Source organism: Pinus tabuliformis, chromosome 9, assembly GCF_031772625.1.
Source record: "Pinus tabuliformis cultivar Carrire ecotype Pingquan chromosome 9, CPIR1, whole genome shotgun sequence".
Classification (NCBI taxonomy): domain Eukaryota; kingdom Viridiplantae; phylum Streptophyta; class Pinopsida; order Pinales; family Pinaceae; genus Pinus; species Pinus tabuliformis.
Window position 1 is genome coordinate 676,826,513 of NC_142307.1, and position 10,352 is coordinate 676,836,864.

Below are 10,352 nucleotides of genomic sequence, written 5' to 3' on the forward strand. Positions count from 1 at the left end.
AACTTGCCATTGAGGCATGCAAGCTTCAAAGTACTGATGGGGTTGTTCCTAGATCAACTTCTTGGATAATGAGTTGAAGTCGACAAGAAGCGATCCGTCAAAGGAGGGCCTTAATGAATCCCACATCAATGACACGGAACGGAGCTAATGACTTTAGTGGAGGTGAAAACAAACTGTGACATATGATTCAAGGTGGCGATCATGAATGGATGAAGGATAATGTATGGCAGTGGATGGGACACGGTTCACACTTTCAGAATGACCCCTCTTGAACATATAACGACACTGATGCGATGGATCGGTAGCATTACCCCAAATGTGGATGGTTTGGCGAAGACCATGGTGATGAGACCGGTGAATGAAACAACCCAACCCGATGTGGTACGGAGGAAAAGTGTCATGTTCAAGAGTGACTTGCTACCATTAAACTTTGATGTTCTCCCAATTTTTCCCCAGTCATTTCTGACCAGTACCTCTTTATTTTTATCAAGCTTGAGGAGGATAACATATGCTTGTTCTATAACCTGCCCTTCGGGCAAGCCCATCGCTATGATTTAACGAGCCTAGCGATAGGGAAACTCGTTCTCGTCTAAAGACAAGTTTGTCGCTATTTAATCATTTTAACGAGTCTAACGACAAGGAAAACTCGGTCCTTTTCATTTTTAGAGAGTCTGAAAAGGTACAGAAAGTTAACTCCATAATTCCTTTTTCGTCATCTAATCCCTTAAGTCCGAAAAAGTATAAAACAATACAGAAGGGATGAATTTTCGGTTGCTTTAACGAGCCAAACAAAACAAGCGCTCGATCTTTTTGTGCAATAATCCCTCAGGTCCAAAAAGATTAAAATCTAGAGGAGGGATAGCTTTCCGGTCGCTTTAACGAGCTGGAAGGCCAAAACTCGGCAAACTTTTCATATTTTACGAGTCAGTGAAAAGAGCTCAAAGAAGACTCGTGTTTTGAGGAACGAGTGATAAACAGGGATAGCAGCAGATTCCAGGTACAGGTTGGAATTTTCCAATCACGGCAGCGTCACAAGGATGGCTAGGTGAAATCACTCTTTGCAGATGTTCCTCAAAATGGGTAAACACACAAATGGAAGTGAATGATCGGCCAAATGAAAAGTGGAGGTGATGGTGCACAAACACGACCAAGGCTTTTATGGCTGATGAATTTACGATCTCAAAAGGTTATTTACCGGTACTGGGTTCATTTTTTAAAGAGCTTGAATGCGCCAAAACACTGCTCAAAAGCTTATGTTTATTTTTTAACGAGCATGAACTATGATGCTAAAACTGCTCGGATCTTTTGCATGCCCCCAACATCATAATGACGCATGTCAAAGGAGGGTGCCCCCCAAGCTTCATTGCAATCAACTCAGTGATTGGAATGAAGGTTTACCTTTGAATTTTGAAAAAGGGGATTTGTTTCATTTTTTAATGAGGTTGACATAATAGAAGAACTATCCTCATGACTCCTTGTTTCATTTTTTAACGAGGTTGACACGAGATAAGAACCGTCCTCGTATCCGACAAAATATCTAGGAATCTTCTGAATCCAACCAGAAGATTGGATTAGATTGCATTTTGTAGGTTTCCACTGTGGCCACTTCCGCCAGATTACTTGGAGGCGGTAGGGCGAAAGTACCCATTAAGGCAGGGTCTTTTAGGAAACCTACTCCGATATTTTGGAAAAAATGATTCCTTGCATGGATCATTGGAATGCTTCCTGTAACTTGTGAACTGTTGGGGAGAAAAGTTTGTTGGTCGACGATGGTAATTCCTTCTTGGGAGGGAAATGCAATCCTCCTGAAATAGGTCGACACAACCGCAGCCATGGCATAGATCCAGGGCCTTCCTAGTAGGATGTTGTAATCGAGGTTTTCCTCAATTACTTCAACATCAATTCCTACTGTTTTGCCCCCCAGTTCAACTTGCAAGTTACTTAAAATCCCGTATGGAGTGTATGATCGTCCATCAAATGCTTTTAACGTCGTTGACGATTTCGACAAGGGTGGTGACCCTAATTCTTTCCAGCAACTCATCGACATAAGACATGTAGATGCCCCCTCATCAACAATTGTTCGATGAACAGTTTTGTTGAGGGCTTTCACTTGAATAAGGAAAGCTAGTTGAGCTGGTAACTGAGGGTCATATCCTTTATGGTCAAAGGCCACAAGATTGGAATCCATTGGGCCAATCCCACCTATTTCTGATAATAAAGCTTGCTCTTGGGAGGGGTAATTTTGTGGTACCTCAAGTGTCGACATAGTGGATGGCGATTGGGCCTGGTCCTTTACTATATTATAATTCTGTGCTCCTTTGGCACGAGGATTAAATGTCGATTTGTGTACTGCTCCCTTTGGCGACTTTATTATTGGCTCAGGAACGATGGGTGGCACAACTTCGGTCAAAGTTGTTGTTGAACTACTAGGTCGTTCATTAACCTTGTTGTTCGACAGCTTTGGATTCCCGTAATCTTTACTCCTTGTCAAAGCATTATTCTGTTGCTTCGAGGTAGACAACATAAGCACTTGGGATCCGGAAGCATTTTGATTAGCAACCAGATTTTGACTTGGATTAGGAAACGGATCAGTCAGTACTGCTGGGGTTTTTGAACTCTTGAAGAGTTTCTTAACTTCAGCTATATGTGGACAATCTTTCGTCCAATGATCCTCATCGCATATATGACACCCTGTCGGGGGTCTCCCTTTCCTTTTCTTTATCTTCTTGCCCCCTGGTTGTTTCAGTTGTTTGCCCTTGTCGGTCGACATGGCATTTACTTCTGAGGTAAGAAGTCGCTCATTTGCATTTTGACTAGAAATTTTGCGTTTGCCAGTCATGCCATTACTGGTGTGAGAGTTAGTATTCGATCCAGGAGGGGGAGGAATTGAAAATTCAGGTCTAGGGGCGTCAGGTATTTTTTCGTAGAGCGTGCCCGACTGAGTATATACTAAGTCTAAATATTGAGCACGAGCAATGACTTGCTCCTCTGTTACGACTCCCCCTTTGGCCACATCTTCCGTTATAGCAGGAAGTAGCGACTTTATAAACCACTCAGCTAATAGCTGATCTGGAACATAAGTTTTCACCATTCTGCGATGACGACGCCACTCATGTATATGATCAGATATGTGAGTGGCTGTTGTCTGTTTGAAGTTGGTAAGGAGTTCTGTTCCTGTTTCATACCTTATCGGTAATTGAAAATGGGTTAAGAAAGTCGTGGCTAAGGAGATGAAATTGTCGAAAGAGGCTCTTGGCAATTCAATGTACCATTTAGCCGCTGGACCTGTCAATGTCCTCTGGAAGAGGCGAAGTCTTATCGAATCATCATTCAGGGTATTCGACGAACACCACAGATGGAATGTCATCACATGATTCGACGGGTCTTCGCCCAGATTTCCATTGAATTTAGGAATGTCCGAAGGAAGTTTGTGAGGAATCGCTGGCCACCAATGGGCATAGGCGATTGGATCGTTCGTCAATCGATGTAAATCTGGTAATTCTAGGGTCGCCACGAATGGCAACTGCTGATTCAGGTTTGGCGAGGCGTACCCAGGATACGATGGAATCGCCTGAGCAGTAGGCCTTTGCACACCAGCATAATGCAACTGATGTTGATATGACTGATATGGTTGGTGGGCTTGGCCACTGTAAAGTGGGTGATTTAACCCGTTCTGAATATAGGGTTGCCCACTATTCGCAAAGATCTGTTGCTCAGATCCTTGGTACACCTGTTGAAACTGAGGTTGTTGGTATTGCACCATCCATGGTTGTGAAGCCATGTTTTGCTGTGCGACACTAACCGACGGACCAAGATGCGGTGTTATATTTCCCGCTTGTATCTGTGTCGTCCCGGCAGTTGGCGATTGTGGTTGTGTTGCAGGGTCAATAGGCTGTTGCATTACAACTTGGGGTTGACATACAACAGGCATCGATTAAACTTGCGACACGGTTACAATTGCTGGCGTCGTCGGGATACTAGACATAGGTACACATTGTTGCATGGAATATACAACTCTTGGTTGTTGGGGTAACATAGATACCCAACCACTCGTCGTTACTTCAGTCAAACCTGAATGTGGTTGAAAACTGCCGTATGGGTATCCCCCCGAAAGGGGAAGTGAAAGGGCATATTGCCCCCCATACGGTAACAATCCGGAGCTCAAGGGTATAGATGGCCTTTGAGGACTGGATGGCCCAAACTGATTCCCAAAGGGATCAATTTGTCTCGTTTCAACATAAGAATTACCGGGTATTATACCGGAAGAACAAACTGGAACAGACCAAGTTGTCATAATAGTCCCTGGGTGGACTCCTTCTAGTTGATGAGAACTAGTCAGGACGGCTGGTATGCCGGCAAACATCGTTGGATTGGCGGCAGGAGCTTCTGCTGTCGCTGTGTCGGACGACACAGTCCTAGATGTCGACGGTTGTTCAGACATATCTAGTCTATCCAAAAGATTTCTAAGCGATTTTACAGGAACTTCCACTTATGGTGGACTAACTTCGAAGATCAACGAGGGAAGGGTGATGATTATTCCGCTTAAAATAAATTTTATAACGACGCTTTAGACACAACTTGCTTTTTCATGTTTTAAGAGTCGAGAAAAAGCTAAAGATGACTCTAGTCGCCTTCGATGTATTAACGAGCCCGAAGTGACAAATGCTCGGTTGGACTTTTTCAGTTATAGAGTTTGAAAAAGGCCAAAAGAAACTGCTCTGGAGATCTAGGCAGAGGGTGTGCCAAACCTTTCGCGAAACCACAGAATACGTTTTACGGTACGGGTGGTCGATCTTCGTGAATGCTGTGTTCACTGCATCGCGATCAGTAGGGTGGCCGACACGGCTTCCTAAGGATAAAGGATAAAAGCCTATAGGGGTCTCCCAATATAAGCGACGGTACGCGGGAGCACAAGTCCGTATTAGTGCCACCGACTCTCAGGAGGAATCACCCACCTTCGTAGAGATCGACAGTCACTATGTTTAACGACGCCGGAACACGTCTCTACCTAGACCTCTAGATGTTTGCGTTATGTTACAAAGCGTTGTTATGTAAATTGGGTTTATTTTAATGTTGATCTTGTTTAACAGTTTGTCTTTCAGGATCACCACGAGATGTATTGGTACAAATTCCTAGATGCAGCTAAAATGATAAGCAAGCTTTTACAATCTTTTTAGCTTTGAAAATCCTAGCTACTGAGGGGAGAGAAAAACAATATCTTTCCACACAGAGCACAAAGCACAAACTAATGCACTTTCTCCTAAATCAGACATGCAAACTTATCAAAAATGCAAATGCAAGATGCATGTATTTCTTTTCTTTTCCTTTAATGTTGATGTAGACAAAAAGGAAATCGTTGTATAATTTTCGAATTCAATTTGAAGCGTAAACAAACAAGTTTCGTCTAAAATGAAAAGACACCTTACAGGTACTTGTTTCAACACTAAAAATATATGAATTCAAACCATAATATGAAAAACAAACAAACTCAAACAGCCATGAACAGTAATGAAACTAACTCTTAAGATCATACAGACACTTTTACAGTTCAGGATCTAAGAGGTCACAGCTATACTGGTTCGCTTTTCACAATGGGAGACTGTAACTGAAACAAGAAATACTGAAAGAACATTCACAGTTTCATCACACAACTGAGGCGGAATAATGTCAAGGAGAATGGTTCACAGCAAGTACAATGACCAGCAAGCAATCAGCAAAAAATCAGTGAAAACAGGGCCAAGACACAATGGGAAAACTGAGCAAGACAATGGCTAACTGGACCAGCGCAGGCTCTGGTCTATCAGTTTGACTCTCAGCGCAGTTCCCGAAGGGAGTACCTGCGCTGTAATGCAGACTGCCTGTGGACAGCCTGCACTGACACAAGAGAGTTGCGTCTGCAAAGTTTTCTGGGTCATAAAAAGCTCAAAAATGCACTGTTTTTGCTGAAATAAAAAGCTATAGGTCAAGTACAGGCTAAGGGATGATCAAGAGGATGAAGATCTATCACAAAGAGTAAAGAGTCTTTTGTAGATAGGCTCTTCAAATCTTGAATTTGCTCAACAAATGGGCAAGAGTAGCAGTCCCTCTACTTCGCTTTTGATATAGTCAAAAGCTTTTCGATTTGGTACTCTTTTCTTCAAGAAATGAATAGCAAAATACTACAAACACCAACAAGATACTAGGCCCCCCAGTGGAGTTTCCAGTTTGTTGTGGGGAAAAGTATCCGATGCGGATGACCCTATCCCTACTCTAAAGGTGACAGTCTTTAGCAACAACTGAAAGTAAAGCTTTGATGTTTTCCTTTATGAAAGTACAGAGAGGGGGAAGAAATGATCAACCAACCTGGTATCCTTCGCTTAGTCGATCTTGATCCTCTCTCTTTGTCTCTTGTTCCCAGCTCCTTGCTCTCTTTGCCGGTCCAGCTACACACAGATCCTGCACAAAACAAGAGAGGAAACTACAAGATACATGTACTCATAACTGATGCATGGATTAGAGTGAATCAAATATACATGTAAATACAATACATCAATGCAATACAAGTATATAGGAGAACATGCAAAACTTTATTGATAGAAGTAACAGGGTTCTGAGAAGGTTACAACCAATGATGGCTCCAATCCAGCAGCACCTCCCCAGCAGCAAGAACTCTCCTCTTCACCTCTAGTAAAACAATCACCCAATAGCTCTAACTATAATCCAACAGCACCTCCTTGCTTTACACAAAATTCCAGCCTCCCTAGACCTCATAGAAGAGCTCTATATATAGGAGGGAAGAGGAAAGGATGAGTCAGCTGGAGGCTGGCATATAGCTGACTAGTGTCCTCTCCATCTTCAGTTAATCTTCAGTTCGTGTGTCCACTTGGAGATCCTTGCTTACACATGGTGATCAAGTACCTCTTACTCATCACAGGGCGAATCTCATGAACCAAGTGTCATTTTGGAAGCTTCCTGGGCAATTGACACCTTGCAGGATGACTGTGCCACTTGGCCAATCTCGCCCAGCGCAGGTAGCCTTCATTGTTTTTGACTTCCAGCGCAGGTACAGAGTGGGACAGTTGCAATACAGCGCAGAAGCTCAGTTAAGCAGCTGACATGATCCAAAATAAGCCTGTTTTGAAGTGTTTTCAGGTGGAGAACTGATTGGAAGTGCTGTTGTTTGATGACCTTGTTCTTTTAGGGGTAAGAACAACATGTTTAGGGACTGAGGATCCCTGTAATTATTGACATTCCATGTTCCATGACGTGAGGCACAAAAATGTCTATAACAACTATGGATGGTGATGGTTGGTTCAAGAGGGAGAGGATCACCCCTCATTGAAGATAAGTATTTCTTGACTTATGATTCCTCTTACTTTTTTTTTGACTTATGGATCTGATTATTATGTTTATTTTGTATACTTCCTACATATGTATTTGACTACATGGATGTTTCTAACCTCCTCTATAAGATGTGATGAGGGGATCCTTCATGAGGATCATTTGAAATGTTGGAAGGATGGCTAGAACTGAAAAAGGTAAAGATGCACTATATACACAAACTTCCTATCTCTAACGAGAAGGTGCAAAGTTATTTGAACACTACAAGGAATTGTTATGTTTCAACTATTAAACCCCTAAGGTATGATAATAATTTCTCTTTTTTAATGGTCCATGCATAGGAAAGTGACTTGGATTTATGTTTCCTATGATGAAATGGTACACCTGGTATTGAACACTTTGATCTTTTTTAATTCTATGAGGCTACCTAATGTTGATACATTGATATAGTTGATGTTTGTTTAACATCTATCTATTGGATGTCTTTATCTTATAAAGAAGGCTAGCACCTTGAATCTAATAAATGATACCCTTAACACTTGACATGCATAATAAATGATAGATATAATATAGAAAGTTACCTCATTGATTTTTATATAAAATGGTATTTATAATGATTGTGAGAGCATGATGAAAGTATGGAAAAAGGGTTTACATTCTTGATGTTTTGGTAAAGTTGAATTAAATGACATGTCTTGATCCTATTGATCATGATAATATAAGTATAACTATGAGACTGGAATTAAAGATATTTCATTAACCGTGGTTATGTTTTGATTAGTAACTATGGAATATGGTGAATCTAAATCCGATAACTTGATGGATTGACTTGATAGAAGTGATATTGCGTTCAGGATATTTGAAGTGTGATGTCACACCTGTCAATTTTCCCTCTCATGTGACTCTAACCCTTGATGAAAGATTGGTTTCATGATGTGATTATGTAGTAGCTGATGTGAGCATGTTATGACCATGATTGGTATATGTTTGAATTTATGACCTAACAATCTGTTAAAGCATTTTAGACTGGCTGATGGCATGAATGAAGATGACTTAAGTGGATTCCTTTTTAGATCCCTTCTCCTACTATCATTTTCATTATATGTATATTTTGTACTATTGAGATATGGTTTATGGTCATGAATGGACATATATCTGACATTGATGATCTATAACAAATTTTTGATCTGTGAAAAGAGATTTTTCCCTTGCTCTATGCTTAATTTGCATGGAAGAAGGATTACATGTGTGACTATAGCCTTCTAGTTGCATGGATATAATATTAACGGTGCGTCTAAGGCCCTGAGATAAGTTGTAGGTTGATTCAATTGCAGTTTCTCGCATAACATCTTGAAGAGTGTGATTGTGGGTCCCAGTTGCACTGAGGAAGGACTATGGGTGCGACTATGCTTGCAGCACAGAGAAAATGAATTATTGAGCATGAAATCAGATATTCATCTAGAGCATTTCAATACATCAAATGTGTTGTTGTTAGAAAATTATATATTACATAGAAACGAAACACATAAAATATTACAGAAATATAAACACAGAAAAAGAATAAAATAAGAGAGACACAGATATATGTGGTTCATCCAGTTTGGGCTACGTCAACGAAGAAACAACCAGTCCTTCTTTTATTATATTATCCAGCAAACTGAAGAGATACAACCTACAACAAATCGTTGTAACTCCCTCTTCGCCCTCAATCTCCTCTCTCTTCCTCACTTAGAATACAAATCTACATAGACGCAATACAATTCCCTCATATATAGTGAGGGGTTGCCTTCTAGGGAAAAAAACCCTAAATTAAACATAACTTCTATCGCCAGATCATCCGCCTAATGAACGGCCCAGATTGACTAGAAATTACTACACTTTTACAAGGCAATTTTACATCTATTTTTAGCTTCGGGGCTGCTACCCCCAAACCCCCGCCGGGGGACCACTTGCCCCTGGACTCCCCACCCAGGGGGGAATTAGCCCCCCTACAACCCCCTGCGTGGAGGGGCATACATTCGGTTGAACCATTGAATACAGAAGATAATCAGGCTCCACACCCAACAATCTCCCACTTGGAGACTGATTATAGCAACTTCACCGCTACTTCATTTGCTAGACAATGACTTCACTTTGGACCTGGTTGTTTCTCATCTTCTTCATCATACTTGAATACCAATTGAAACTGAGCAGATTCCGAATTTCTCCTAGGTTACAACTTTGTTAACATATCTGCAGGATTCTGGCTATTGTGTATCTTTTCGAGCTTCAACTGTCCATCTTCCAATACTGACTGTATGAAATGGTACTTGAGTTGTATATGCTTAGTCTTGGAATGAAATGAAAAGTTCTTTGCAAGATGTATGGCACTCTAGATGTCACTTTATAACCTTCCCAACTCCTGCTTTTTACCCAATTCATACATAAACCTTTGTAACCAAATCATTTCTTTACTCGCCTCTATAGCAACAACATACTCTACTTCTGTTTTTGAAAGTGCAACAACACTTTGGATTTTTGAAACCCAATTGACAGTTGTTCGACCTACAATAAATACATATCCTATAATGCTCCTCCTTTTATCTCTATCACCTGCCATATCTGCATCAACATATCCCTGTAGAGCAATGTTTGAACCACCAAAGCATAATGCTTGATTTGTGGTGCCTCTCAAATACCTGAGAATCCACTTCACCACCATCCAATGTTCTTTTCTTGGATTGTTCATGTACCTGCTTACAACTCCCACTGCATGTGCAATATTAGGCTTTGTGAAGACCATTGCATACATTAAGCTTCCAACTGCTGGTGCATATGGAACTTTAGATATATGATCCATTTCTTCCTGAGCCTTGGGACATGCCTCCTTACTTAATTTGAAATGGCTAGCCAAAGTTATACTAACTGGTTTTACATTCTGAATATTAAACCTTTTCAACACCTTTTTTATGTACTCACTTTGAGACAATGTTAATTTGCGATTCTTCCTGTCTCTAGTTATTCTCATACCAAGGATTTGGTTTGTAGCACCC